Source organism: Chlorocebus sabaeus, chromosome 20 (genome assembly GCF_047675955.1).
Source record: "Chlorocebus sabaeus isolate Y175 chromosome 20, mChlSab1.0.hap1, whole genome shotgun sequence".
Lineage (NCBI taxonomy): Eukaryota > Metazoa > Chordata > Mammalia > Primates > Cercopithecidae > Chlorocebus > Chlorocebus sabaeus.
In genome coordinates this window covers 120,378,514-120,406,372 of record NC_132923.1, presented here as the reverse complement: position 1 = coordinate 120,406,372, position 27,859 = coordinate 120,378,514, and the positions used below count along the sequence as shown (strand labels likewise).

At 45.8% G+C, this 27,859-nt stretch overlaps 1 long non-coding RNA gene across 1 annotated transcript in view; it reads right to left on the bottom strand.

Moving 5' to 3' along the window:
- LOC140709288 (uncharacterized) overlaps positions 1 to 27,859 on the bottom strand; it is a 93,964-nt gene that overhangs the window by 14,774 nt on the left and 51,331 nt on the right. The window lies entirely within an intron of this gene.

Sequence of the window (27,859 nt, the reverse complement as noted above, 5' to 3'; positions counted from 1 at the left end):
ACCAGGAAGCACGGGGAAACGGCCCGGCTACCCTTGGGAAGCACTCCGGCTCACTGCACAGCGCTGGGCATGCGCAGGACCCTGGAAATAGCCCTGGAATGGTGGGGGGGAAGGGACCTACCCAGGGGCCTGAGCAGCGGACAGAAGGTGCAGTGTCCTGGCTCTGGGAGCCGAGGCTGCTCAGTGGCACCTTCCCAAGGGCAGGCCAGAGGCCAGGAGTCTGGGGCACCAGTGCTGGGGGCCCTGCTGTCAGACCCACCTGCCTGCCCTTCCTACTCAGTACCTACGGGGCACCTCACTATGCAGGGCTGGCACTGGACACTGGGTCCTGCCTAGACCCCGCCCCAGGGGCCTACTCCTGCTTTCTCTGCCACAGGGCCTCAGCTGGGCCAGCGCGATGACTCTGCTGACCAGGAGCTCTGGTGCCCCCTAGGAAGGGCGGTAGAAAGAGTCAGGGCTGGTGAGTCAGGAGGCGGGTACTCATCCTGGCTTCATGGCTTCCCCTCTATGGGGCCCTGGGCCAATGCCCCACCCTCTCTGCACCCCAGTACCCCTTCTATAAAGGAGCAGCAGAATCTAGTAGCCTGTGCCCTAAGACCAGCACTTCCAGTCAGCTCAGGGGGCCCGGCTCAGCTCCTCCACCCCTGGGCACCCTGTCCAAGGGGCTGAGGCTGTCAGCTGGTCGCATTTCCAGGGAGGCGGAGTCACTCCAGGGGGCTCATCTTTGTCCTGCACAAGCTGCCATGGCTGAGTGCACTCCAGGGTAGGAGGAAGTGGCCTGGAACCTCCTTTCTGGGGCTTAGTCAATGCTTTCAAATAAGGGTCATAAGGACTTTTGCCTTGAAAGGGTGACCAGGGTCCAGGTGCTTCTGGAGTTCTTCCCACCCCTCAGTGTTCACCTTTAGAGGGGAGTTCCCGCTCAAAACAAGTCTTCAGTCAGGAGGAGGAGTTGCCTTCCTGGCCTTTCTGAGCCTTCTGTCTGCTTCTTCTTAGGTCACTAGAAGGCGTTCCTCTTGTCAGATCCACTGGAAAATTAGGGCCCCTTTGCTGGACAAAGGCCCCCATCCACATGGCCAGGGAGCAGCCCCAACCCCACTGGGCCACAGTAAAAGTTCCGAGAGATTGTGTGAGCCACAGATTAGCCAAAGGGGTGCTCCCAAGGGAAAAGATGCCTTTCAAGGTGGCTCCTACAGTCAGAGGCTGCTGGCCTGGGCCCTCCCAAATTCTTCTCCACACACACAGACAGCCCTTCTCCTTCAGCCATACGCTGCCCATCTTCCCTGGAGCTGCCCATCCATCAGACAGGAATGTCACCTCCAGGCTGGGTGGGAGGAATGAGGCTTTATGAACTCCAGGGGGTGGAAACCAGGCCGGTGCCAGCCTCCAATGCTGAACTGGAGGGAACTGTGAATGCTGCTCAAAAATCTGCAGCGCATCAGAAACTTATGTAAAACTCCAACAAACTCCCCATAAATCTAATAACACTCAGCTCTCTGGTGTTTCGGGGTTGGGGGTGGTGGAAGCAGAGTCACACACAATTACTTATTGTGCGTGTGTGTTACTAGAACACTGACTCTGGGGTTATATTTCCTGGGTTGGAATCTAATCTTGGTCACTTACTGGTGATGCTACCCCAGGTGTCTGTGCCTTCATTTCCCGACCCATAGAAATAGGGACAGGATAGTGGAAGGTATTGAGATTGAGCTGGGACCATCTGCATAGAGCTGCATGAGAGCCAGGAGGCCAGGAGGTGCAGCGCCAGGAGGCAGGAGAGCTGCAGGGCAGTCTGGGCGACAGCGCCAAGAACAGCGAGGCCCTGCGGAGCTCCAAGGAGAAACTTCAGGCCACTGTGAAAAAGGCAGAGTGAGCACATCAGGTGGGGCGTCTTGGGGGGACCAGCCCTGAGTCCTCATGGAATCCCATCCCTGAAATCCAACTTCAACCCCAAGGTTCTGGCGAAATTGCCCAGGTACGGATCCTCTGTGTCCTAAGCAGAGCCTGGCAACTGACTGATTTTAGGAAGGTTTCCTCCCTGTTGATTGGGGAAAAGGGCAGAGGGGCAGCGGGCAGGGTTGGGTCCAGACTCAGACCCACCCGCCTCATCACCCTGGAAACCAGGTCCCCTCCTGGAGTCACTGGTCTACCCCTCCCAGCCGAGGGCCTGGGCCCCAGCCCCAGAGGGCTCAGTTCTTGGGAGAGGCCGCATACCGGGCAGTGCCTGACCGTCTCCAGGAACTGGAGGAGGCAGCTTTTGTGTAGAGCCACTGACTACTCCCAGGACCCAGGGCTGACCTCTGCCCTCTCCAGCCTGAAGCTTGCCAGTGAGGACAAGGAGCAGAAGCTGGCACTCCTAGAGGAGGCACGGACAGCTGTGGGCAAGGAGGCCAGGGAGCTGTGAACTGGGCTGCAGGAGCTGGAGTGCTCATGGCTGGAGGCTCGGCAGGAGCTGCAGGAGCTCCAGCATCAGGTACTCTCCCTGTGCCACCCCTTGCCCTGGGGCTTGCTGTGTGTCCTAGGGCCAGTAGCTCCCCCTTTCTGGAATCACATTTCCCCCTATGTAAAACCAGGGCCTTCAACTCTGACTCGCCCTCTCACCTAACCTTCCTGTGAATGGATGGGCTTTGAGCAGTCCTTGAATCCCTGAATCTGTGCAAAAGTCTATGTGCATTTGTGTGCACGCTCAGGCTCACATTTCTCCAAGGAGAGGAGCTGGTGTCCTTGTCCAGTTCTCAAAGGAATCTGCGAACAACAAAAGGTAGAGATTTCACGAACTAGGTCAGAGGTTGGCAAATTGTTTTTTGTCAAGAGCCCAAATGGTAAATATTTCTGGCTTTACCGGCCACACAGTCTCTGTTGCAGCTACTTGGCTCTGCCGGGGTAGTGAGAAAGCAGCTCCAAACAGCGCATGAACAGAGGGGTGTGGGTTCCAGTCACACTTTGCTTAGGGACACTGGAATGTGAATTTTCTGTCATTTTCATGTGTCAAGAAATATTATTCCTCCTTTAGAAAAGGCCATTCAAGGCTTGGTTAGTTAGGAGGTTTCGTCTAAGAGAATGGGAAGGTGTGGTTTAGGCTGGGAATTGACAGGTTCACATTATATTTTGAAAAACCACTCTGCCAGTTGTGTTGAGATTAGAGAGGCGATAAAGGGGATATGGGTAAACCACAAGAAGACTAGGTCAGTAGTCCCTCCACCCCACTCCCCAGGTGAAGGTAGCCTGGACTAGGGTGCTGATGGACAGGAGAGGACACATTCAAGGAAAATTTGGAAAGTAAAAACCAGTAGGACTTGCTGATGGATGGAATATAGGAGGGGAGAGGTAGATTATCAGGGATGTATCTTTGTTTGCTTATACAAGATAGATTCAGTTGCAATGAAATTGGTAATTGAAATTGATTTTAAATAATGGCATGACCTAAAGTTATGCAAACATTTGCCTTAGATAAAACACCAAGTTTTCAAAGTTTAGCTGGGTGGACGGCATGGCTTTATTTCCTGTTTCCTGGTATTTCCAATTCTTGTTTAAAACAAAGGTTTTTCTTTTTCTCAAAGGCTTATTTCTGTGGAAGCCCATCTGCAAAATCTGTTATAAATTGAAATTGGAAAATAACTACAAGTGCCATTGACACGTTGGTTATTGTTTTTGCGAGTGACCTATGGCCACCTCTCGGGGGAGCTGGGGGCTGCCTTCTGAAGCCTGTGCGTCTGCACCGCGTGCTTCGGGGCGGTGCGGCAGCGCCAGGCCTGCAGTGCTAAGCGCGGGACGCTCCTGGCCTCTGAGGGGGTGTGTGTCCTGCCTCTTCAACCTGGCAGGGAGTGTTCAAGTGGCCGGGAAAATCAGCGATTTGCAGAGTGGAAGGCTGGTGTTTTGAAAGAGAGGCGGAGCGGGGAGAGGGATTTCCCCATCCCCGCTGCACTGGGTCCATCCCCTCAGTTACTTCTTTTCTCGGCCCGCGAGGCCCCTAACCCGCTGGAACCGTTATGCAGTAGAAGCGGCCGGTCCCTTTAAGACCCCGCCGCGCCTGCGCCTTGGGTTCTGACGCGATTCTGAGGAGCCAGTCGTGGGGTGGCGCCGGCGCGGGCGCGGGGCTGGCTGGCGGTTGATACCGCGGCCGTACTGGGATGGGTAGGTGAGGGTCGCGAGGCTGCCTGAGCTTCTGAGTGAGCATGGCGCTTTTGGAACGCTGGACGGGCGACCTGCTGCGCCAGGAGCTGGGCCGAGGCGCGGCGGCGCGGCTGCCGGCTGCTCTCTGGATGGGAAGTTACCGCGAAGTCCACCCAGCGTTTCCGAGGTGAGGACGCCCCGTGCGGCTGGGCGGGCGGTGAATCCGGGACTCGCGGGCGCACAGCTGGGTTGAGGCGCGGCGGTGGCAAGTTTTGTAGCGCGAGGGGTGGTGGGTGTGGGGGGTGCATGGCCGGGGCCTGAGTTCCCTGAGCTCAATTCTTCCCCTGCTGCGGCCGCCCGCAGCCCACCTCTGGTGCGCGCTGGGGAAGAAAGTCGCTGGCGGGTGTTCTGTGGCATCGCAGGCGGGGGAGGGACGGAGCAGCTTCGGGGGCACGTCCTCCTATATCCTGTAGAGGACACTGACCCCGGACCCCACCTTCGAGGCCAGAAATCGGTTCTCTCTGCTTGCAAAGTTGGAGTCTTTATTGGCCTCCGGGATTCTGCTCCTGGCGGTGCCTCCAGGCTGGCGATGGGCAAGCCAGGTGTGCCAGGTCCAGGATGCACATGAGGAGCGTTTGTGGCCATCACTGAATCACCTCATGACTAGCAGGGCAAGCCTCAAATTAACCGCAGGATTTCCAGTAGGATGGACTGTGGGGTTGATGTTTGCACTGCAAAGAGTTGCTGTGATTTCCCTGTGTCTCTCTGTCTGTCTGTCTTTCTGGCTTCTTAGATCATCTCATTTGTCGTCCTTTCACTGAAGAGTTAACCCAGACGTTTGGCATGATTTCCTCACTTTCCTCTGAAAGGAGCTGAGCACATTCCTCAGCCCCGGGCTCAAAACTCCCTGAGCCTAGTACAAACACATTCCATCCTCCCATCCCACCACATATCGCCATATATCTCTCAAACTCCCTGAGCCCAGTATAAACACCACCTGGAAAGCCTCGGATAAGGAGACAGCCATTCAAGGTTTCACTGAAAGCGCGGGAACCAAAAGAATTTCTTTGTTCCCCTGTGACTTTCGGGCTATAAAAAGCAAACGCTCGCATTGTTCGGGGCCCTCTTGCATGCTGTAGAATGGAGGGACCGGGTTCGAACTTGTAATAAAGATCCTTGCCGCTTAGCTTTGACACTAGACTCTGGTGGTCTTTTTTGGGGAACTAACGGTCTGAGCATAACACCACCTGTCTTTTGCTGCTAGAGCTGCTTTGGAAAAGAAGTCTTTTCTTAAGTAGTATCTTTTCTTTGGGTTACAGTGTTGTTCATCCTTTCTTTTTGTTTTTAAATTTTATTAGTAAAACGTCACCAGTGAACCGGAAGCTATTTTTTTTCTATTCTGAAATGCTAGCTATAAGATTTCTGAGAACTTTGTGTGAAAGAAATCTTTTAAAAGGTACTGAAGTATACAGAAGAAGTTGACTGTTTTAAAAGTGCAGGTGGTCCGGGCGCAGTAGAGCACACCTGTAATCCCAGCACTTTGGGACGCCAGGGTGGGTAGATCACTTGAGTCCAGGATTTCCAGACCAGCCTGGGCTATGTGATAAAACCCTGTTTCTACTAAAAATACAAAAGTTAGCTGTGTGTGGTGGTGTGTGCCTGTAGTCCCAGCTACCCGGTAGGCTGAGGTGGGAGGATCACCAGAGCCCGGGAGGCTGAGATTGCAATGAGCCATGATCATGGCATTGCACTCCGACCTGGATGGCAGAGTGAGACCCTGTCTCAAAAACAAAAACAAAAAGAAACCAAAAATCCAAAAGGGAATGAATTTTTACCAAGTGAACCACGACAGATGAAGAAATAAAGCATGACTAGACTGGGGTCTATTTGTAGGAGTGGCATTGTTGGTTTCCGATGTATATGAATGATAAAACTTTAGTGTTACATATTGTTGAACATTTCCCCAAAATGGTTGAACCATTTAACAGGGATATTCTTGTTACCCCACGTCCTTGCAGATGCCTGGCAGTTAAAAATGATTTTGCCATTCTTGTAGGGATGCAGTAACATATCAGTGTGGTTTCATTGAGACTGAGTATCTTCTGTTGGCATTTATATGTCCTGTTTTGTGAAGGGCTTGTTAAATCTTTTTATCCGGTTTTCATGGATATGCTTATTTTTCTGTTGATTTGTAATACTTTATTCTGGATATGCATCCTTTCTAGGATATATATGTATTGCTTTTCCCTTTTTTCAATCTGTAGCTTGCCTTTTTACTTTTTTAGTGGTGTTTTTTCATGAATGGAGATTCTCTTTTTTTGTTTGCTTTTGAGACAGGCTCTCACTCTGTTGCGCAGGCTGGAGTGCAGTGGCACAATCACAGCTCACTGCAACCTTGACCTCCCAAGGCTTAGGTGATATTCCTGCCTCAGCCCGGAAGTAGCTGGGACCTCCAGGGGAGCACCAGCACACTCAGCTCTTTTCTGTATTTTTAGTAGAGATGGGGTTTTGCCACGTTGCATAGGCTGGTCTGGATTTCCTAGGCTCAAGTGATACACCTGCCTCGGCCTCTCAAAGTGTTGGGATTATAGGCATGAGCCACTGCACCCGGCCTGAGATTCTTAATTTTAATGAAATTATACTTTATCAATCTTTTCCTTGATGGTTACTACTTTTTGTGTCCTGTTTAAGAAATCAATGCCTAACCTAAGAGTATGAACACATTTTTTGTGTGTTAACCTTATAACAATTTTATTTTAGTTTTTGCATTTTTTTTTTTTTTTTTTCAGACAAGGCCTCACTCTATTGCCCAGGCTAGAGTGTGGTGGCAGCATCTCAGCTCACTGCAACCTCCACCTCCTGGCTCAAGCGATCCTCCCACCTCAGCCTCCTGAGTAGCTGCGACTGTAGGCGTGCGCCACCATGCCTGGCTAATTTTCGTATTTTTTGTAGAGATGGGGATTCAACGTGTTTCCCAGGTTGGTTTGAAATCTTGGGCTCAAGTAATCTGCCCACTTCAGCCTCCCAGAGTGCTGGGGTTACAGGCGTGAGCCACCCCACTTGGCTATGATTCACTATTTACTACATGGATGTGTCTGCTTGATCCAGCACCATTTATTGAAAAGACCATCCTTTTCCTTCTGCACCGTGTGGCACGTTTTTTCATAAATCGAATGACTGTATTGCCATCTGATTTCTGAAATTAGTGTGGGTCTGTTTCTGTTTCTGGATCAACCTCGGTAACATAGTGAGATCCCATCTCTACAAAAAATAAAAAGAATAAATAATAACATTTAAAAAATAAGTGCGTAGAGCTGATGAAGTCATAGGTGATAATTTAAAAATGATTGTCTGTTTCTTGGCTACATACGGGTTTTGGTCCTTCAGATGTGTTGGGCGTTCGGGCAAAATGTATTAAGTGAATTATATGGTGTTCAGAATGATTGCTAGATGTTCATTGTGAGTTGAATGAGATATAATTTGAGACTCGCAGAGCTACAGTTTTCACTCTTTTATTTATTTATTTGTCTTTTAAAAATTTTTGCATCTTCCTGTCAAGGCAGTAACTCTTTCATACTGAAGTGTTCTTAGGTGTACTTAGTTCCCAGGAAAGCTTTATGGATCGCACCGAAATAAGTGTTCAGCCATTGAAAGGGCTCACGTGATGTGATGTAAATAATAGTATTCTACATAATAGTTTGAGGACACGTCGAATATATGTATTTTTTTTTTCTTGAGACAGTGTCTCGCTCTGTCACCCGGGCTGGAGTGCAGTGGTATGATCCTGGCTGTCTACAGCCTTGACCTCTCAGGCTGAAGCAGTCCTCCCACCTCAGCCTCCTTAGTGGCTGGGTCTACAGGAATGCACCACTATGCCCGGCTAATTTTCTATTTCTTTGTAGACAGGGTTTTCCTGTAGCGCCCCAACTGGTTATCAATTTCTGGGCTCAAATGGTCCTCCCACCTTGGCATCCTGAAGTGTTGGGATTACAGGCATCAGCCATCACACGTGGCCATTTTTGTTGTAATTTTTATATTTTTCTAATTTAAAAAATTTACTAAAATGTCTCACAGCTGTTATTTATGAATATTCATTGTTGTTATTATGATGATTGTGTTTAATCTTATTTTCAATATTACCTCCTGGAAATTAGAGATTTTGACTCTTTTATTCACCACTGTAGTCTCAATAGTTGACCTTGCCTGGCATGAAAGAGATATTGAATCAATATTTGTTAAATGAATGAATGAATGAACATACTAATACCATATTCAGCAATCTCCAAGTGTCACAGATTTCACCATCTAACATATAAAATAGCTTGTATAGAGCAGAGTCACAGTCAACTTGCCATAAGAGGAAATGTCAATGAAAAATAAACTTTTGTATATGTAGCTGCTAAGATTTTGGGGCTTTTGTTACTGTAGCATAACCTAGGGAAAGCTTAGCGAGACAGCATATAGAATATATGTGTACAGATAGACCAGATAGAGCAGTAGATGAGATTCCAAAGATGGTTCAGTAAGCAGTAACTAACTACACCCACACTCTCTTAATTCCCTAACAGAAATAATCGAATTCTCGTTCACTAAGATGTGCCTCAAATATTACTTACTTTGTGAAAACTTCCCTGGCTACTCAAGTATTTAGTCAGGACTCTTTTTTTTTCCCCCCCAGGCTGGAGTGTAGTGGTGCCATCATAGCTCACTAACCTCTAACTGAAGGCTGAAGAAATCCTTCTGCCTCAGCCTCCCGAGTAGCTGAGACTCCAAGTGTGCACCACCATTCTGGTCTAATTTTTCAGTTTTCATTTCCAGAGACGGGGTCTTACTATGTTGCCCAGTCTGGTCAGGACTGTTGATTACATATGACAGAAACCCAACCAACTCGAGTTCCCCACCACCTTTCAAGCTGCTCTTTCCTAGGTCTTCCCAGTCTCCATAAATGGCAGCTCCATCCTTCAAGTTGCCAAAACCCCAAATCTCAATGTTAACCTTGATTTCTCTCTTTTATCTCACAGGCAATCTGAAGGCAAATCCTGTTTCGACCCAGGCGAAGGTTCCTGGTGATCCAGGCTCTCACCAGCCGATTGTCCCTTCCTGTCCTCCTGAGGGTGTCTGGAGCTTCAGTGTTGTGTGCTCTCGGCCTCCATGCTGGGGTGCCACCGACTCCCACTGTCCAGGGCTTCCGGTGGACTCTCCGAGGCACTGATGCAGGAACTTCCCCATTCGGTGCACCAAGAGCAGCCTCACAGGGTGTGAGCCGATATGAAGAGCTGCCAGATCCAACAGGTAAAAATCCCGAGGCATTGCCGGCTCGATGGGGTCAGAGAGTCCTCTTTCTATTGTGACTCAGATGTGAAGGGAAGAAGCCAAGGTCCCTAAACATCACAGGGCATTGCCTGGCATGAAACAGATATGAAATAAGTATTTGTTAAATGAATGAACCAATATTCCCAGCGTGTGCTGCCCACGACCTGCAGTGCCGTGGTCAGGTGGAAGTGATTTTACTTCAGAAGAGGACAGCGTTCTCTCCAGGACTTTTCCTCAGTAGCTAGATCTGCATCCCTCTCCTCGCTCTTCCCCTCTCACCCCCCATTGTCTGCCCCCTTTTCTCTCTGTTTCCACCCTGCTGTCCCCTTTCACCTGCTTTCTCCTCTTCAGCTTTCTTGGCTCATCCCCTCCCTGTCCCCCTGCATGCCCCAGGCTCAGGCCCCTACTCTCTCCTGGATGGGGAGATGTGTCTGGTTTTAGGCGGTGCCCTCTAGATGTGTCCAGGATGGGGAAACATGGCTCAGTTGACAGTATAATGGGTTAAAAGAGTGGCCACTTTTGAAGGCCTGTCCCATCTCCCATTCCAGAATCCTGTAGGACTTAGAATTTATGGGCCACAGTGCAATTCTTGGTTCCCCAGGACCTTGTGGTGGATGCCTTCTTTCGCTGAGCTTTCATGGGGTGACTGTTAGGTACCAGGCCCTGCTCTGGGCTAGAGGCCCCATAATGAATAAATCTCAGGCCACTACCCCACAGAACCCACCACTGGAGGCATTGAGAAGGGGAGAAAGAAAAGGGCATGATTTGTTTGTGTCCTTCTCACGTGGCCACCCATCAGGCCCTAGGGGAGTGGGAGCCAGTGCAAGGAGAGAAGTCCAGTGAGAAAGGCAAATGGATGACATGAGACCCAGGGGCTGAGGCCCCCAAATGCAGCCAGGTAGATTCTGGAGTCTCTGGCATCAGTGGGCGAGAGACAGAATGTTTCAGAGGAGGAGGAAGGGGTTGTACCCCATGGAAACAGTATATGGTTTTACAGTAGTGCGTCTTTCTCTAATCACTGGTTAGCGTGTTCCTGTTAATGGAAAGTATTGGTGGTGTAAGTTCCCCCGATGTTCTCCTCTTCATATATATTTGTTCCCTCCCTCCCTCCCTCCCTTTCTTCCTCCCTCCCTCCCTCCCTCCCTCCCTTCCTTCCTTCCCTCCCTATGTCCCTCCAACTCTCTTTTTCTCTCTTTATTCTTTCCCTCCCGCCCTCCCTCCCTCCATCCCTTCCTTTCTCCTTCCCTCCCTCCCTTTCCTTTCTTCCTTTCTTTTCTTTTTCTTTCTCTCTCATGCTCTCTTTTTTTTCCTTTTTGTCCTCCCTACTGTTTTAGTTGATCACACTGTATTGAAACCCACATTATTTACCAGAATCTCTGGAGCTGCTTCTGTGTTGCAGGCAGGGAGCTCATCCAGTAGCCCTTAGCTCCTCGCAGCCCCTCCTTTGATTTTTGGGTTCCACTGGGGCAGCTGCTGAGTCTCAGTGTTTTCTAGTCTTTACCAAGGTCTGCCCACCCAGATGGTTTGTACCTGTCCTTACCACAAACCTGCACTGTCTAGATTGCTGAGGCTGCTTCTCCCTAACTGACCTGCTATTTTCCAGGGCACCCCAGGATTCGAAGTAAATGGCACAGGCCTGGAAATCTCCAACTGCTCTGACTCCAGGTTGGTGCACTTCAATGCCGAGTACTAACCACACAGGTACTAACTAACACTAACAGGATGCCACCAAAACCTTGATATGGGGCTGCTGCAACCTAATTAAAAAAAATTAATAGACATTATTATTTTTATTTTTTTTTTTTGAGACGGAGTCTTGCTCTGTCGCCCAGGCTGGAGTGAAGTGGCCGGATCTCGGCTCACTGCAAGCTCTGCCTCACAGGTTTAGGCCATTCTCCTGTCTCAGCATCCCGAGTAGCTGGGACTACAGGTGTCTGCCACCTCGCCTGGCTGGTTTTTTTGTATTTTTTAGTAGAGACGGTGTTTCACCGTGTTAGCCAGGATGGTCTCGATCTCCTGACCTCGTGATCCGCCCGCCTGGGCCTCCCAAAGTGCTGGGATTACAGGCTTGAGCCACCGCGCCCACCCAATAGACATCATTTTTTTTTTTTTTTTAATTATTATTATACTTTAAGTTGTAGGGTACATGTGCACAACGTGCAGGTTTGTTACATATGTATACTTGTGCCATGTTGGTGTGCTGCACCCATCAACTCGTCATTTACATCAGGTATAACTCCCAATGCAATCCCTCCCCCCTCCCCCCTCCCCATGATAGGCCCCGGTGTGTGATGTTCCCCTTCCCGAGTCCAAGTGATCTCATTGTTCAATTCCCACCTATGAGTGAGAACATGCGGTGTTTGGTTTTCTGTTCTTGTGATAGTTTGCTAAGAATGATGGTTTCCAGCTGCATCCATGTCCCTACAAAGGACACAAACTCATCCTTTTTTATGGCTGCATAGTATTCCATGGTGTATATGTGCCACATTTTCTTAATCCAATCTGTCACTGATGGACATTTGGGTTGATTCCAAGTCTTTGCTATTGTGAATAGTGCTGCAATAAACATACGTGTGCATGTGTCTTTATAGCAGCATAATTTATAATCCTTTGGGTATATACCCAGTAATGGGATGGCTGGGTCATATGGTACATCTAGTTCTAGATCCTTGAGGAATCGCCATACTGTTTTCCATAATGGTTGAACTAGTTTACAATCCCACCAACAGTGTAAAAGTGTTCCTATTTCTCCACATTCTCTCCAGCACCTGTTGTTTCCTGACTTTTGAATGATCGCCATTCTAACTGGTGTGAGATGGTATCTCATTGTGGTTTTGATTTGCATTTCTCTGATGGCCAGTGGTGATGAGCATTTTTTCATGTGTCTGTTGGCTGTATGAATGTCTTCTTTTGAGAAATGTCTGTTCATATCCTTTGCCCACTTTTTGATGGGGTTGTTTGTTTTTTTCTTGTAAATTTGTTTGAGTTCTTTGTAGGTTCTGGATATTAACCCTTTGTCAGATGAGTAGATTGCAAAAATTTTCTCCCATTCTGTAGGTTGCCTGTTCACTCTGATGGTAGTTTCTTTTGCTGTGCAGAAGCTCTTTAGTTTAATGAGATCCCATTTGTCAATTTTGGCTTTTGCTGCCGTTGCTTTTGGTGTTTTAGACATGAAGTCTTTGCCCATGCCTATGTCCTGAATGGTACTACCTAGGTTTTCCTCTAGGATTTTTATGGTATTAGGTCTAACATTTAAGTCTCTAATCCATCTTGAATTAATTTTCGTATAAGGAGTAAGGAAAGGATCCAGTTTCAGCTTTCTACTTATGGCTAGCCAATTTTCCCAGCACCATTTATTAAATAGGGAATCCTTTCCCCATTTCTTGTTTCTCTCAGGTTTGTCAAAGATCAGATGGCTGTAGATGTGTGGTATTATTTCTGAGGACTCTGTTCTGTTCCATTGGTCTATATCTCTGTTTTGGTACCAGTACCATGCTGTTTTGGTTACTGTAGCCTTGTAGTATAGTTTGAAGTCAGGTAGCGTGATGCCTCCAGCTTTGTTCTTTTGACTTAGGATTGTCTTGGAGATGCGGGCTCTTTTTTGGTTCCATATGAACTTTAAAGCAGTTTTTTCCAATTCTGTGAAGAAGCTCATTGGTAGCTTGATGGGGATGGCATTGAATCTATAAATTACCTTGGGCAGTATGGCCATTTTCACGATATTGATTCTTCCTATCCATGAGCATGGTGTGTTCTTCCATTTGTTTGTGTCCTCTTTTATTTCACTGAGCAGTGGTTTGTAGTTCTCCTTGAAGAGGTCCTTTACATCCCTTGTAAGTTGGATTCCTAGGTATTTTATTCTCTTTGAAGCAATTGTGAATGGAAGTTCATTCCTGATTTGGCTCTCTGTTTGTCTGTTACTGGTGTATAAGAATGCTTGTGATTTTTGCACATTAATTTTGTATCCTGAGACTTTGCTGAAGTTGCTTATCAGCTTAAGGAGATTTTGGGCTGAGACAATGGGGTTTTCTAGATATACAATCATGTCATCTGCAAACAGGGACAATTTGACTTCTTCTTTCCTAACTGAATCCTCTTGATTTCTTTCTCTTGCCTGATTGCCCTAGCCAGAACTTCCAACACTATGTTGAATAGGAGTGGTGAGAGAGGGCATCCCTGTCTTGTGCCAGTTTTCAAAGGGAATTTTTCCAGTTTTTGCCCATTCAGTATGATATTGGCTGTGGGTTTGTCATAAATAGCTCTTATTATTTTGAGGTACGTTCCATCAATACCGAATTTATTGAGCGTTTTTAGCATGAAGGGCTGTTGAATTTTGTCAAAAGCCTTTTCTGCATCTATTGAGATAATCATGTGGTTCTTGTCTTTTGTTCTGTTTATATGCTGGATTATGTTTATTGATTTGCGAATGTTGAACCAGCCTTGCATCCCAGGGATGAAGCCCACTTGATCATGGTGGATAAGCTTTTTGATGTGTTGCTGAATCCGGTTTGCCAGTATTTTATTGAGGATTTTTGCATCGATGTTCATCAGGGATATTGGTCTAAAATTCTCTTTTTTTGTTGTGTCTCTGCCAGGCTTTGGTATCAGGATGATGTTGGCCTCATAAAATGAGTTAGGGAGGATTCCCTCTTTTTCTATTGATTGGAATAGTTTCAGAAGGAATGGTACCAACTCTTCCTTGTACCTCTGGTAGAATTCAGCTGTGAATCCATCTGGTCCTGGACTTTTTTTGGTTGGTAGTCTATTAATTATTGCCTCAATTTCAGAGCCTGCTATTGGTCTATTCAGGGATTCAACTTCTTCCTGGTTTAGTCTTGGAAGAGTGTAAGTGTCCAGGAAATTATCCATTTCTTCTAGATTTTCCAGTTTATTTGCGTAGAGGTGTTTATAGTATTCTCTGATGGTAGTTTGTATTTCTGTGGGGTCGGTGGTGATATCCCCTTTATCATTTTTAATTGCGTCGATTTGATTCTTCTCTCTTTTCTTCTTTATTAGTCTTGCTAGTGGTCTGTCAATTTTGTTGATCTTTTCAAAAAACCAACTCCTGGATTCATTGATTTTTTGGAGGGTTTTTTGTGTCTCTATCTCCTTCAGTTCTGCTCTGATCTTAGTTATTTCTTGCCTTCTGCTAGCTTTCGAATGTGTTTGCTCTTGCTTCTCTAGTTCTTTTAATTGCGATGTTAGAGTGTCAATTTTAGATCTTTCCTGCTTTCTCTTGTGGGCATTTAGTGCTATAAATTTCCCTCTACACACTGCTTTAAATGTGTCCCAGAGATTCTGGTATGTTGTATCTTTGTTCTCATTGGTTTCAAAGAACATCTTTATTTCTCCCTTCATTTCATTATGTACCCAGTAGTCATTCAGGAGCAGGTTGTTCAGTTTCCATGTAGTTGAGCGGTTTTGATTGAGTTTCTTAGTCCTGAGTTCTAGTTTGATTGCACTGTGGTCTGAGAGACAGTTTGTTATAATTTCTGTTCTTGTACATTTGCTGAGGAGTGCTTTACTTCCAATTACGTGGTCAATTTTGGAGTAAGTACGATGTGGTGCTGAGAAGAATGTATATTCTGTTGATTTGGGGTGGAGAGTTCTATAGATGTCTATTAGGTCTGCTTGCTGCAGAGATGAGTTCAATTCCTGGATATCCTTGTTAACTTTCTGTCTCGTTGATCTGTCTAATGTTGACAGTGGAGTGTTGAAGTCTCCCATTATTATTGTATGGGAGTCTAAGTCTCTTTGTAAGTCTCTAAGGACTTGCTTTATGAATCTGGGTGCTCCTGTATTGGGTGCATATATATTTAGGATAGTTAGCTCTTCCTGTTGAATTGACCCCTTTACCATTATGTAATGGCCTTCTTTGTCTCTTTTGATCTTTGATGGTTTAAAGTCTGTTTTATCAGAGACTAGTATTGCAACCCCCGCTTTTTTTTGTTCTCCATTTGCTTGGTAAATCTTCCTCCATCCCTTTATTTTGAGCCTATGTATGTCTCTGCGTGTGAGATGGGTCTCCTGAATACAGCAGACTGATGGGTCTTGACTCTTTATCCAGTTTGCCAGTCTGTGTCTTTTAATTGGAGCATTTAGTCCATTTACATTTAAGGTTAAGATTGTTATGTGTGAACTTGATCCTGCCATTATGATATTAACTGGTTATTTTGCTCATTAGTTGATGCAGTTTCTTCCTAGCCTTGATGGTCTTTACATTTTGGCATGTTTTTGCAGTGGCTGGTACCGGTTGTTCCTTTCCATGTTTAGTGCTTCCTTCAGGGTCTCTTGTAAGGCAGGCCTAGTGGTGACAAAATCTCTAAGCATTTGCTTATCTGTAAAGGATTTTATTTCTCCTTCACTTATGAAACTTAGTTTGGCTGAATATAAAATTCTGGGTTTAAAATTCTTTTCTTTAAGAATGTTGAATATTGGCCCCCACTCTCTTCTGGCTTGAAGAGTTTCTGCTGAGAGATCTGCTGTTAGTCTGATGGGCTTCCCTTTGTGGGTAACCCCACCTTTCTCTCTGGCTGCCCTTAAGATTTTTTCCTTCATTTCAACTTTGGTGAATCTGGCAATTATGTGTCTTGGAGTTGCTCTTCTCGAGGAGTATCTTTGTGGCGTTCTCTGTATTTCCTGGATTTGAATGTTGGCCTGCCCTACTAGGTTGGGGAAGTTCTCCTGGATGATATCCTGAAGAGTGTTTTCCAACTTGGTTCCATTTTCCCCCTCACTTTCAGGCACCCCATTGAGACGTAGATTTGGTCTTTTTACATAATCCCATACTTCTTGCAGGCTTTGTTCATTTCTTTTTCTTCTTTTTTCTTTTGGTTTCTCTTCTCGCTTCATTTCATTCATTTGATCCTCAATCGCTGACATTCTTTCTTCCAGTTGATCGAGTCGGTTACTGAAGCTTGTGCCTTTGTCACGTATTTCTCGTGTCATGGTTTTCGTCTCTTTCATTTCGTTTGTGACCTTCTCTGCATTAATTACTCTAGCCATCAATTCTTCCACTTTTTTTTCAAGATTTTTAGTTTCTTTGCGCGGGGTACGTAATTCCTCCTTTAGCTCTGAGAAATTTGATGGACTGAAGCCTTCTTCTCTCATCTCGTCGAAGTCATTCTCCGTCCAGCTTTGATCCGTTGCTGGTGATGAGCTGCGCTCCTTTGCCGGGGGAGATGCGCTCTTATTTTTTGAATTTCCAGCTTTTCTGCCCTGCTTTTTCCCCATCTTTGTGGTTTTATCTGCCTCTGGTCTTTGATGATGGTGATGTACTGATGGGGTTTTGGTGTAGGTGTCCTTCCTGTTTGATAGTTTTCCTTCTAACAGTCAGGACCCTCAGCTGTAGGCCTGTTGGAGATTGCTTGAGGTCCACTCCAGACCCTGTTTGCCTGGGTATCAGCAGCAGAGGCTGCAGAAGATAGTGTATTTCTGAACAGCGAGTGTACCTGTCTGATTCTTGCTTTGGAAGCTTCCTCTCAGGGGTGTACTCCACCCTGTGAGGTGTGGGGTGTCAGACTGCCCCTAGTGGGGGATGTCTCCCAGTTAGGCTACTCAGGGGTCAGGGACCCACTTGAGCAGGGAGTCTGTCCCTTCTCAGATCTCAACCTCCGTGTTGGGAGATCCACTGCTCTCTTCAAAGCTGTCAGACAGAGTCGTTTGCGTCTGCAGAGCTTTCTGCTGCGTTTGTTATTGTTTACTGTGCCCTGTCCCCAGAGGTGGAGTCTACAGAGACAGGCAGGTTTCCTTGAGCTGCTGTGAGCTCCACCCTGTTCGAGCTTCCCAGCAGCTTTGTTTACCTACTTAAGCCTCAGCAATGGCGGGCGCCCCTCCCCCAGCCTCGCTGCTGCCTTGCCGGTAGATCACAGATTGCTGTGCTAGCAATGAGGGAGGCTCCGTGGGTGTGGGACCCTCCCGGCCAGGTGTGGGATATGATCTCCTGGTGTGCCTGTTTGCTTAAAGCGCAGTATTGGGGTGGGAGTTACCCGATTTTCCAGGTGTTGTGTGTCTCAGTTCCCCTGGCTAGGAAAAGGGATTCCCTTCCCCCTTGCGCTTCCCAGGTGAGGCAATGCCTTGCCCTGCTTCAGCTCTCGCTGGTCGGGCTGCAGCAGCTGACCAGCACCAATCGTCTGGCACTCCCCAGTGAGATGAACCCAGTACCTCAGTTGAAAATGCAGAAAATGCAGAAATCACCGGTCTTCTGTGTTGTTCGCGCTGGGAGTTGGAGACTGGAGCTGTTCCTATTCGGCCATCTTGCTCCGCCCCCTAGACATCATTTTTTAGAATAGTTATAGGTTCACAGAAAAATGGAGTGGATAGTACAGAGTGTTCTCCTAGGCTCCCCTGTCCTCTAGCACACAATTTTGCATATAAGTATGTTGTATTAGTGTGGTCCATTCTTTCCAATTGATGAACCACTCTTGATACATCATTATCAACTAAAGGCTATAGTTTAGACAAGAGTTCATTCTTTGAGTTTCACAGATTATGGGTTTTGGCAATTACATAGTGTCCTAAATCCGCAATACAGCGTCATGCAAAATAGTTTCACTGCTGAAAATTCCCTGTGCTTCACCATTTCGTGCGTCCTCCTCTCTTCAGTCCTGACAACCGCTCATCATTTTACTACTTCTCTCTTTTTGACTTTCCAAGAATGTCCTAGAGTTGAAATCGTACAGTATGTAGGTTTCCAGACTAACTTCTTTCTAGCATTATGTATTTTAAGTTCCTGCATGTCTTTTTATGACTTGATAGCTTGCTTTTTAGAATCACTGAATCAGATTTCATTGTGGGGCTACAACACAGTTTGCGTATTCATTCACTTGGTGAAAGACATCTTGCGTACTTCCAACTTTGGCAATTATGAATAAAATTGCTGTAACTACTTATGTGCAGGATTCTGAGTGAACTTAAGTTTTCCAGAGTGACTGTACCCTTTTGATTTCTACTAGCTATGGAGAGTTCTGGTTGCTCCTCATCTTTGAGAGCATTTGGTGTGTTCACCTTTTTGCATTTTAGCCATTCTAATAGGTTTCCACTGATATCTCATTGTGGTTTTAGTGTGCAATTCCCTAACGCCAAATGATTTTGAACATCTTTTTCATATACTTATTTGCCATCTGTATATCTTATTAATGAGGTGTACAGATCTTTCACCTATTTTTTTTTCTTTTTTTCTTTTGCTTTGTGTAATTTAGTTCTCAGAATTCTTCATATATTTTGGACAGCAGTTTTTCCATCAGATTATTTTGTAAATATTTTCTGCCTGTCTGTGACTTGCTTTTTCCATTCTCTTAACAGTGTCTTTCACAGAGCAGAAGTTTTTAATTCGAACGAGTCTCCACTTAATTTTTTTTCTTTAGTAGATTGTGCTTTTGGTTCTGTATCTAAGAAGCCATCATCGAACGCAAGATCCCCGAGACTTTCTCCGATGTTATCTCCTAGGATTCTTATGGTTTTGCACCTTACATTTACATGTGAGATTTATTTTATAAAGGGTATAACGTGCATACCGGGATTTATTTGTATTTTTTTTTGCATGTGGTTATCCAGCTGTTGTAGCACCACTAGTTGGAAAGGGTACCTTCCCTGCTTTAAGTTGTCTCTAAACCTTCATGGAAGATGAATGGACTTTAGGTAGGCCTATTTCTGGGCTCTGTATTCTTTTCCATGGATCTATTTGTGTGTGTGTTTTCTCTTTTCACCAACTTCACACTATTTGGGTTACTGTAGCTTAATGTAAGTCCTGAAGTTGGTAGTGCCAAACCTCAGGGGGGTTTTCAGAACTTCATCTTGAGAACCTGGTTGAGATCATTGTAGTAAAACTTGGAAATATGTCAGATTCCCCCTTAGTCTGGTTCTCAAGGAGTTTTTAATGCGCTAACCAGGCCACCCTCAGCTTCTAGTGATCTGTCAATACCGTTTAAGTTCTTCTCCCACTTGCTGTCCCCAGTAGCTTCTCTTCCTGTGAGCTCTGACTCCTTGTGTGTTTGCCTGTCTTTCTCATTTTTAGGGTGGCAATTTTCCCTGTGACTTCAATTCTCTGGTCCATCCTAGAAGGGTTTACTTTCAGTTCCTTCAACCTTTTGCTAGCTGTGAGGACGAGTGATGACTGCCTAGCTCTTTCCATGTTGGACTAGAAACCCAAAAGTTCGTTTAAAGAATTACTTGTTATAAAAGTCACCCATTGTCAACATATGACTCAATGATTTCAGCTGATTTATGGAATTGTGCAGCCATCAGCAGAGTTTCTACTTCAGCACATTTTGTCGCTTGCCCAAATTCCCTTGAACCTCTTTGTAGTCATTTCCTAATCCCTGGTCCCCATGACTGGGTCTGAATAGAATGAATATTTGGAAAGCAGACTTCATTGTATTTACATTTTCATGTGTTTGGGACTTTATATAGTGGACTATTGTATTCATTTTGTGACAAGTAGAGAAGAGATTGCATTCTAGGGATGGTTTTTTTGGGAAACATAACAGTAGTCCTGTTTATGGCTCTCCTTGAATTGGTTCATCTGTGTTGCTGACTGGTATTTGCTACCAGACCTTGTCTGGTGAGCAAAAGAAAAGCAATTTAAAAAAATCTGCTATTAAAATCGAGATGATACATTTTCACATAATAATATGTGGAGTTAAGTAATGAACCATCTTTATTAATTAATTAATTTATTTTTGAGATGGAGTTTTTGCTCTATTCCTCAGGCTGGAATGCAATGGCGTGATCTCAGCTCATTGCAACCTCCACCTCCTAGGTTCAAGTGATTCTCCTGCCTCAGCCTCCTGAGTAGCTGGGATAATAGGCGCCCGCCCCCATTCCTGGCTAATTTTTGTATTTTTAATAGAGACAAGCTTTCTCCATGTTGGCCAGGTTGGTCTCTAACTCTTGACTTCAAGTGATCCACCTGCCTTGGCCTCCCAAAGTGCTACGATTACAGACATGAGCCACAGCTTGACCTCAGCCATTTTTATTCTTTCAGAAATGTCATTGATAACAGTAAAGCCGCACTCCTCACGTGCCTGAAATATCCCTCATTGTCTTCTTCAGGTGGCAAGGGCTCTGGAACAGCCACATAAAGGTGAGGGCAATATTTTTTTTCATTGATTGGTTGGTTGATTATTTTTCTGTTAGAGGGGTTAGCATCCATGTATCTGAAATTGAAATTCAAGAGGAGAGACAGACGCCTGTACTAGTTTTCTCTTGCTGCCAATGATCACATTACCACAAATCTGTGGTTTGAAACCACAGAAGTCTGGAATGAAGTGGCTGGGTTCTCTGCTCAGAGTTATGTGAGGCTAAAATCCAGGAATGGGCTGGCTGTGTTTTTTTCTAGAGCTCAAGCAATTTGTTTCAAAGTTCACTACAGATATTGAAAGAGTTCCTATTCTTGTTTGTGGGGGACTGAGGGCCCTATGTCTTTGCTGACTGTCATCCAGGAGACAGTCTGACTCCAGAGGCCACCTGCTTTCCTCCTTCCCTGTCTTTTCCATCATCAACCAATAATAACTCATGCAGTCTTTCTCAAGCTCCTACCTTCTCTTACTTCATCTTCTCCAACCAGCCCCAGAAAGTTGTCGTGTATGAAGTGATGTGATTAGATCCAGTTCATGCAAGTAACCTCACCAGCTTAAAGTCATATAACTGGCATATAACAACATAATCACAGGAATGGTGTCTCATCACTTTAACGGGCTTTGGAGACAAGGGTGTGGCATGTTGGGGGACTATTTCAGAAATTCCATCTACCGCAGTATTCGCATTCCCCCAACTGCGAAATGCATTCATCCTCTCCCCTAAGGTTTCCCAATCTCATGTCATTAAAGCATTGGTTCAACATGAAAAATGTCATGTAGACCACATCAGATGAAAAGTTTAAAATCCCATTTAAAACATCCACACCAGGTGTGGATGAGGCTTCTGAGGGTGTCCATTAAGTACAGATCCTTGACATAATTCCCTTTCCTCCATTAACCTGTGAAACTGAACAAACAGCTTATCTGCCCCTAATGTGAAATGACGGGACAGACATGGAGTAACAACTACAGTGATTCTAGTTCAAAATGAGGGAACAAGGATGGGATAAAGAAGTCACTGACCCCCAATAGTTTGGAAATGGAGCTGGGCAAAATCCAGCAGGAGTTTCTTAATTAGGATTCACAGCCTGGGACCGACCCGCTGTCCTGTGAGTCTTTGCCTCTGGGCTCTCTGCTCTGCATTTCTTGAGACCATGATTATTCATCTCTTTTCTCACACTCTTTTGTGTATGGCTCCTATTGCACTGAAAATGTTTTTGAGATTCATCCGTGTTGTTTGGTGTGTCAACAGTTTGTTCCTTTAGGCTTTCCATGGAATGAATGTATCACAGTTTATTGATCCATTCTTGTATTGACAGATGCTTGAATGTTTCCAGTTTTTCCTATTATGAATTAAAGTGCCATGGACATTCTTGTATAAATCATTTTCTGGACATATGTTTTAATATGCTGGGGTAACTGCAGGCAGCACCTCTGTCGCCCTGATACAATGGGCACCGCTGAACCTAGCAACAAAGAGGTGACCGCGACCTTGGCAAGTGCAGCTCCCACGGAGTGTGAGGGCAGAGGCTGATTGGAATCGGTTTATGAGCCGGAAGAAGGAGAGGAATCGCAGACAAGTGAAGGAAATATTTTGAGGAATTTTCTTGTGAATGGAAGGAGAGAAACAGGGGAGAAGAAAGTGTGTCAAAGAAATTGTGCTTTTTAGGCCGAGTGAGGTGGCTCACACCTGTAATCCCAGCATTTAGTGGGGCCGAGGTGGGCAGATCACTTGAGGTCAGGAGTTCTAGACCAGCCTGGCCAACATGGTGAAACCCTGTCTCTACTAAAAATACAAAAATTAGCCAGGTGTGGTGGTACACTTCTGTAATCTCAGGTACTCGGGAGGCTGAGGCATGAAAATCACTTGAACCCAGGAGGCGGAGGTTGCAGTGAGCCGAGATGGCGCCACTGTACTCCAGCCTAGGTGACAGAGTGAGACTCTGTCTCACACAAAAAAGCAACTGTACTTTTTGTTTTATTTGGAAATGAGAGAAATAATAACTCATTGGGTGCAGCTGGCAGTGCCTCCGGAAGAAGGAGGAATGGGCTTGGGATGCCCTTGAGTGGGTGTGGGGCTGGGAGCGGCCACGTGGCCACGGACACTGTAGGGCCGGTTCACTGGGTAGCCACAGGAAGGAAGGCGCCTTTGAGCATAGATCGTGTCCCTGTGTGGGGAAGGTGACTTCTGGTTGCTTGTGTTTTCTCAGGGGTCTGGGAAGCAGCAGTGGCAGCTGAGGGTGAGGTGGAAGGGAGGAGTGGCGAGGTGTCCCCTGAACCTGGGAGAGAGGATGGCGTAGAGCAGGTGCCCACAGACTCTTTCTGTAAAGGACCAGATAGTAAATAATTTAGGCTTTGCCAGCCAAGCAGTCTCTGTTGCAGCTTCTCAGCCCTGGCCTTGCAGCTCAGAAGCAGCCTGAGAGGATTCGTAAACAAACGGGCATGGAGGTGTTCCAACAAAACTTGATTTACAAAAATAGGCAGCTCTGGCTGCCTGGCTCTGACCTGCTTAGACTCCTGGCCCTCGAACTTGCCTCCAGGCCAGGGGTCTTCAAAACATGGTCCCTGGGCCTTCAACATCAGGGTTACCTGGAACTTGTGAGAAATGCAGATTCTTGGACCCCACCTCAAATTCATGGAACAAGTGACTGAGTCCCTGCAGTGTTTCCAACCCAAGTTGAGTTTGTGATTCTGGAATTCTGGAAGTTAGCTCAGCAGCTAGACCCAAGAGAGTGAGGTATGGGGTGGGCTACACGCCCTTTTAAAGGCACAAGTATCCCAGCGCCCAGCCCCTTCTTCAAGCCTGTGTGAGGACATCCTGCCTCCCGTGGGCCATGTTTGCTTATACAGCCTCCATGGGGGGCTCCCTGGGGACGGGCTGTGGTGATGACTCTGCTCTCAGCAGAACCGTCCACTCTGCAGGCCTGGTTTCCTGTCCACGTCCCTCAGCTACTCAGGGGAACCTGGGGGCAGGAGCTCCGTTTCTTGTAGGGGCAGCCTCCCACAGCAGGAGGGCTCAGCCAGGGTTCAGTGAATGAAGAAACGCACTGTCCTCTGATCGAAACCACAGCACCCTTTGTAGTTTAATGACACTTTTTTAGTGACTTTAGTGAGATGATTTGATGTCCTGCCTCTGAGTCATCTAAGAGCAAAATGCATGAGCTGCTAATGGGCTGAGAGGCTGCCCTTGAGGACGCTCCACCCTCCAGTGCTGCAGGGATTCAATCACCCCAAAGCCAGGTAACCAGCCTCAGCCTCCCAAAGCTCTGGGATTATAGGCGGGATCCACCGTGCCTAGACTGAATGAGGGTCTTTAAGAATAAAACTCCAGGGGATTGCCACCAACCCCCGCCGTCTCCTCTGAGGTTAGCATGGTGCTGGATCTTCTCTGCATCTTCTGTCCTTGTTTTTGGTTTTCATTTTGGTTTACTTGAAGGAGGATCTTGCTCTATCACCCAGGCCGGAGTGCAGTGGCGCGATCATGTCTCACTGCAGCCTCGAACTCTCAGGCTCAACCAAGTCCAGCTAATTTTTTTTTTTTTTTTAATTTCTTTGTAGAGACTGGGTCTCTACAAAAAAAAGTCTCTATGTTGCCCAGGCTGGTCTCGAACTCCTGTGCCCAAACGATCCTCCTGCCTTGGCCTCCCGAAGTGCTGGTATTCCAGGCTGGGCCCCTTTTGCCAGCAGGTCTGCTCATGTGCTCATGTCGCTCACTCAGAGGAGACCTCCATTATTAGGGGGACCTAGACCTACTCTGCCTGGAACCCAGGGAGGGAGGTTGTCTGGGAATCCCCTCCCTTACTTTGCTTTTCTTCCCAGGAAGCCGTCTTCCTGATGACAGGAGGTCACTGTTCCGGGGAAAAAGAAGAGTGAGAAAAAAAAGCCAATCCGCCACTTGGCTGTCAGGTTTCCCACCAATTTCATGGGTTGGTGTGGATGGGCGGGGCTGTGTTTTGAGCCCAGACCATCACTTTGCCCGTGGGTGCAGGACCACGTGACCTCAAGCATTGTTCAGGAGTTGTCTGTGTGTAAGTACTGCACCTTCTTGAACAAATTTATTCCCAGGTATATTATTCTTATAGACACTAACATAAATGAAATCATTGTGTCAGTTTTCTTCTCGGATTGTTCATTGCTAACGCAATGGATTCTTTGCTGAATGTTTGCTAAATTCACTTATTAACTGTGGGGGGTGGGTGTGTGTGTGCATGGTGTCTGTGAGCATGTATGTGTGTTTACATTTGCAATTATTATTTGGGATTTTCTATCCATAGGATCACACCATCTGCAAACTGAGATCGTTTTGTTTTCTGTTCAAAAATATTTTATCTCGTGTTTATATTTGAAAGATCATTTGACCAGGTGTAGAATTGTAGGCGACAGTTTTTCTAAGTGCTTTATTGCAAACTTCTTGTTTGTAGTTTCCGATGAGCAATCTTATGCCATCCTTCTAGGCAGTGCTCTGTATGTAACATGTTCTTTCACCTTTGATTACTTTTAGGATTTCCTTTTGATCACTGGTTTTGATGGATTTGATTAAGGTGTTCCTTGGTGAACTTTTCTTCATGTTTCATATTCTTAGAATATTCGTATTTCTGTAATATTTGAAGTTTATGCTTTCCATGGAGCTTCTAAATCTTCCATCCAATATGTTTTAAATATCTTTGTCTCTCTTCTCTACTACAGGCCCTTTAGGGATTCCATTTAGCCCTCTGGAGGGTGTTTAAAGTTTTTGTACTGATGGTCTTTTTATGTTTTCAAGTCATTTGTGACTGTGTGTTTCATTTATGTTAGTTTCAACTTCTATTCCTTCTAGTTCAATAATCTTCCCTTCTGCAATGTTTAATCCAGTGTCTTCCTCCATTTCAGACTGTAAATCATAGTTTTTATCTAGAGAATTTGATATTTAAAAAATCTTCAACCTCTCCATTTAATTAAAATTATACTAACTGTTCTAATGTCCTTCTATTTCCAACATGTGTCTCAATTTCAACTAGATCATTAGATTATTCATTATGTGTCATGTTTTCTTGCTTCTTTGGCTGCTTGATATTCTTTTATTTTTATTTCTTTATTTTTTGGGGGACGGAATTTTGCTCTTGTGCCCAGGCTGGAGTGCAATTGTGTGATCTCAGCTCACTGCAACCTCCGCCTCCCAGGTACACAAGTGATTCTCCTATCTCAGCCTCCCCAGTAGCTCACATTACAGGCATGCGCCACCATGCCCGGCTAATTTGTTTTGGATTTAGTAGAGACAGGGTTTCACCATGCTAGTCAGGCTGGTCGTGAACCCCTGACCTCAGGTTATCAACCCGGCTGCTTGATATTCTACGATTTGATGCTGGAGCTTCGCTGTCAATGCTCAAAAGTGCCCAAAGACACCACTCGACCCCAGTGTCTATGCACACCCAAGCTTTTGCAACAGGAGAGGTGGAGAGAGTAGAGATGAGTGTGCTGCAACATGCTGGTACAGGGTACCGCAGTTGTGCTTGGGGCTTTTCTATGCCTCATACAACAATGGGCCTTCCTTAATATTTCCCTTAGGAACCACCCGACTTCATGCCCTGTCTCTCTGTCCAAACACCAGGACAGTCCTCTCACCAGTCTCAACCAGCCAATGGATTGACAAACCTCCAGATATGATTCAGTGGAGAAGGCGTTCCCTTGTCAACAAATTTTGTAGAAACAACTGGACACGCATATCCCCAAAGGAAAAAAACTCACCTGAACCTCAATACTCACTCAAAAACTAACTCAAAATGGATTATGCAACTAAATATAAACTATAATACTAGAAAAGCATAGCAGAAGTAGGAGGATAGGAGAGAGCAAGTCCACCTAGGATGATGACCGCTGAATTTCTCAATGGACACTTCAAAGCCCTAGGGGTTAGAGAGTCAAAACTCCCACCCATAACCCTGGCCCTAAACACCTGGGCTAGGGAACACTGTGGCCCTCAGGAGATTGTCTTTAGCTGGGTCTGAGAGCCACACAACTGCAGAGGGAGCAGGAGACACTATGCAAATCGAGGCCAGAACAGCAGGGAGGGCCTATTCATGACAGAACACAGGTAAAACTACCCTCAGAAAGAGCGTGTGGAGAAACAGATCATGCCTGAGACCTGGTGGATTAGAGCACTGGCTACTGGGGAATTGAAAGGAAGGGGCTTCACCGTGCAGAGGACCAGAGGTGCCAATCTTGGAAACGCAGAATTGCTGGGAGATGGGGAGGCATGGACAGAGGAAGCATCCTCTGGAGACTTGTGGGGAAGAGAACACATGAACGAAATAACTGGCAGACATTAGAGGTCCTGGTAGAACAAAACTGAATCCCACAATGAGAACATACACCGTGTATGTCCCCCAGGGAAGACAATGTCTCCTAAAAACTCAAGAAAAATCATTTTGGGCGAGCAACTTATATCCAGTCATGTGATCCATGTATCAAGACCGTGAGAAAAGATTATTAAACATGCTAAGCTCAGCGAGACCTGATTCCCTCAGCAGGACTCTGTTAAGGATGAGAACCACTCAGCAAGTGATGACTGTGACATTCACTTTTGAATAGCTCATGAGCATTAATATATTTAATTGTGGATCTAACCAAAAACCACGGTGGGGCCAAGATGACAATCACAGAATGTCACTGGTGTATGTTTAGGTTCAAATACTATTATGAGAAGTGGCAGGCCGGGCGCGGTGGCTCACACCTGTAAACCCAGCACTTTGGGTGGCTGAGGTGGGCGGATTACAAGGTCAGGAGATCGAGACCATCCTGGCTAACATGGTGAAACCCTGTCGCTACTAAAAAATACAAAGAAAAAAAAAGAGAAGTGGCAGGTAAGGGAGGTAGAAAAAAGATAACGCATATGTAATTTGCTGTCTTATGGAAATCTTTGAGGTTGAAAGTCATAATTTAAAACATATAAAACAAATATTAGAAGTGTGTCTAGTTCAAAGGGGGGAAAACTATCAAAAACATTTTTAGTGCAATATTAAACAGGAGCTATGCAACCCTTCCTAAATGTCAAAGGCACACACAGACACACAGACACACACACACACACACTCACAAAGAATAAAATAATTAGAATCAAGAAATGTAGTAAATATATTCTGCTACATATGATAAACATAGTCTACAATGTGGAAGAGATTAGAAAATAAACAGGGAAATGAAAATCTTTTTATTTATTTGTATCAGTACCCACCAAAACCAATCAGCATAATAAAAGATTCTAACACTGAATGTAAAAAACAATCCAACAGTCCAGAGCGATAGGCAAAAGTTTTTAATTGTATAGATTAAAATAACTTTGGATAAAAATTAAAACTCAGGCAGAGAATTTTTTTTTTTCAACA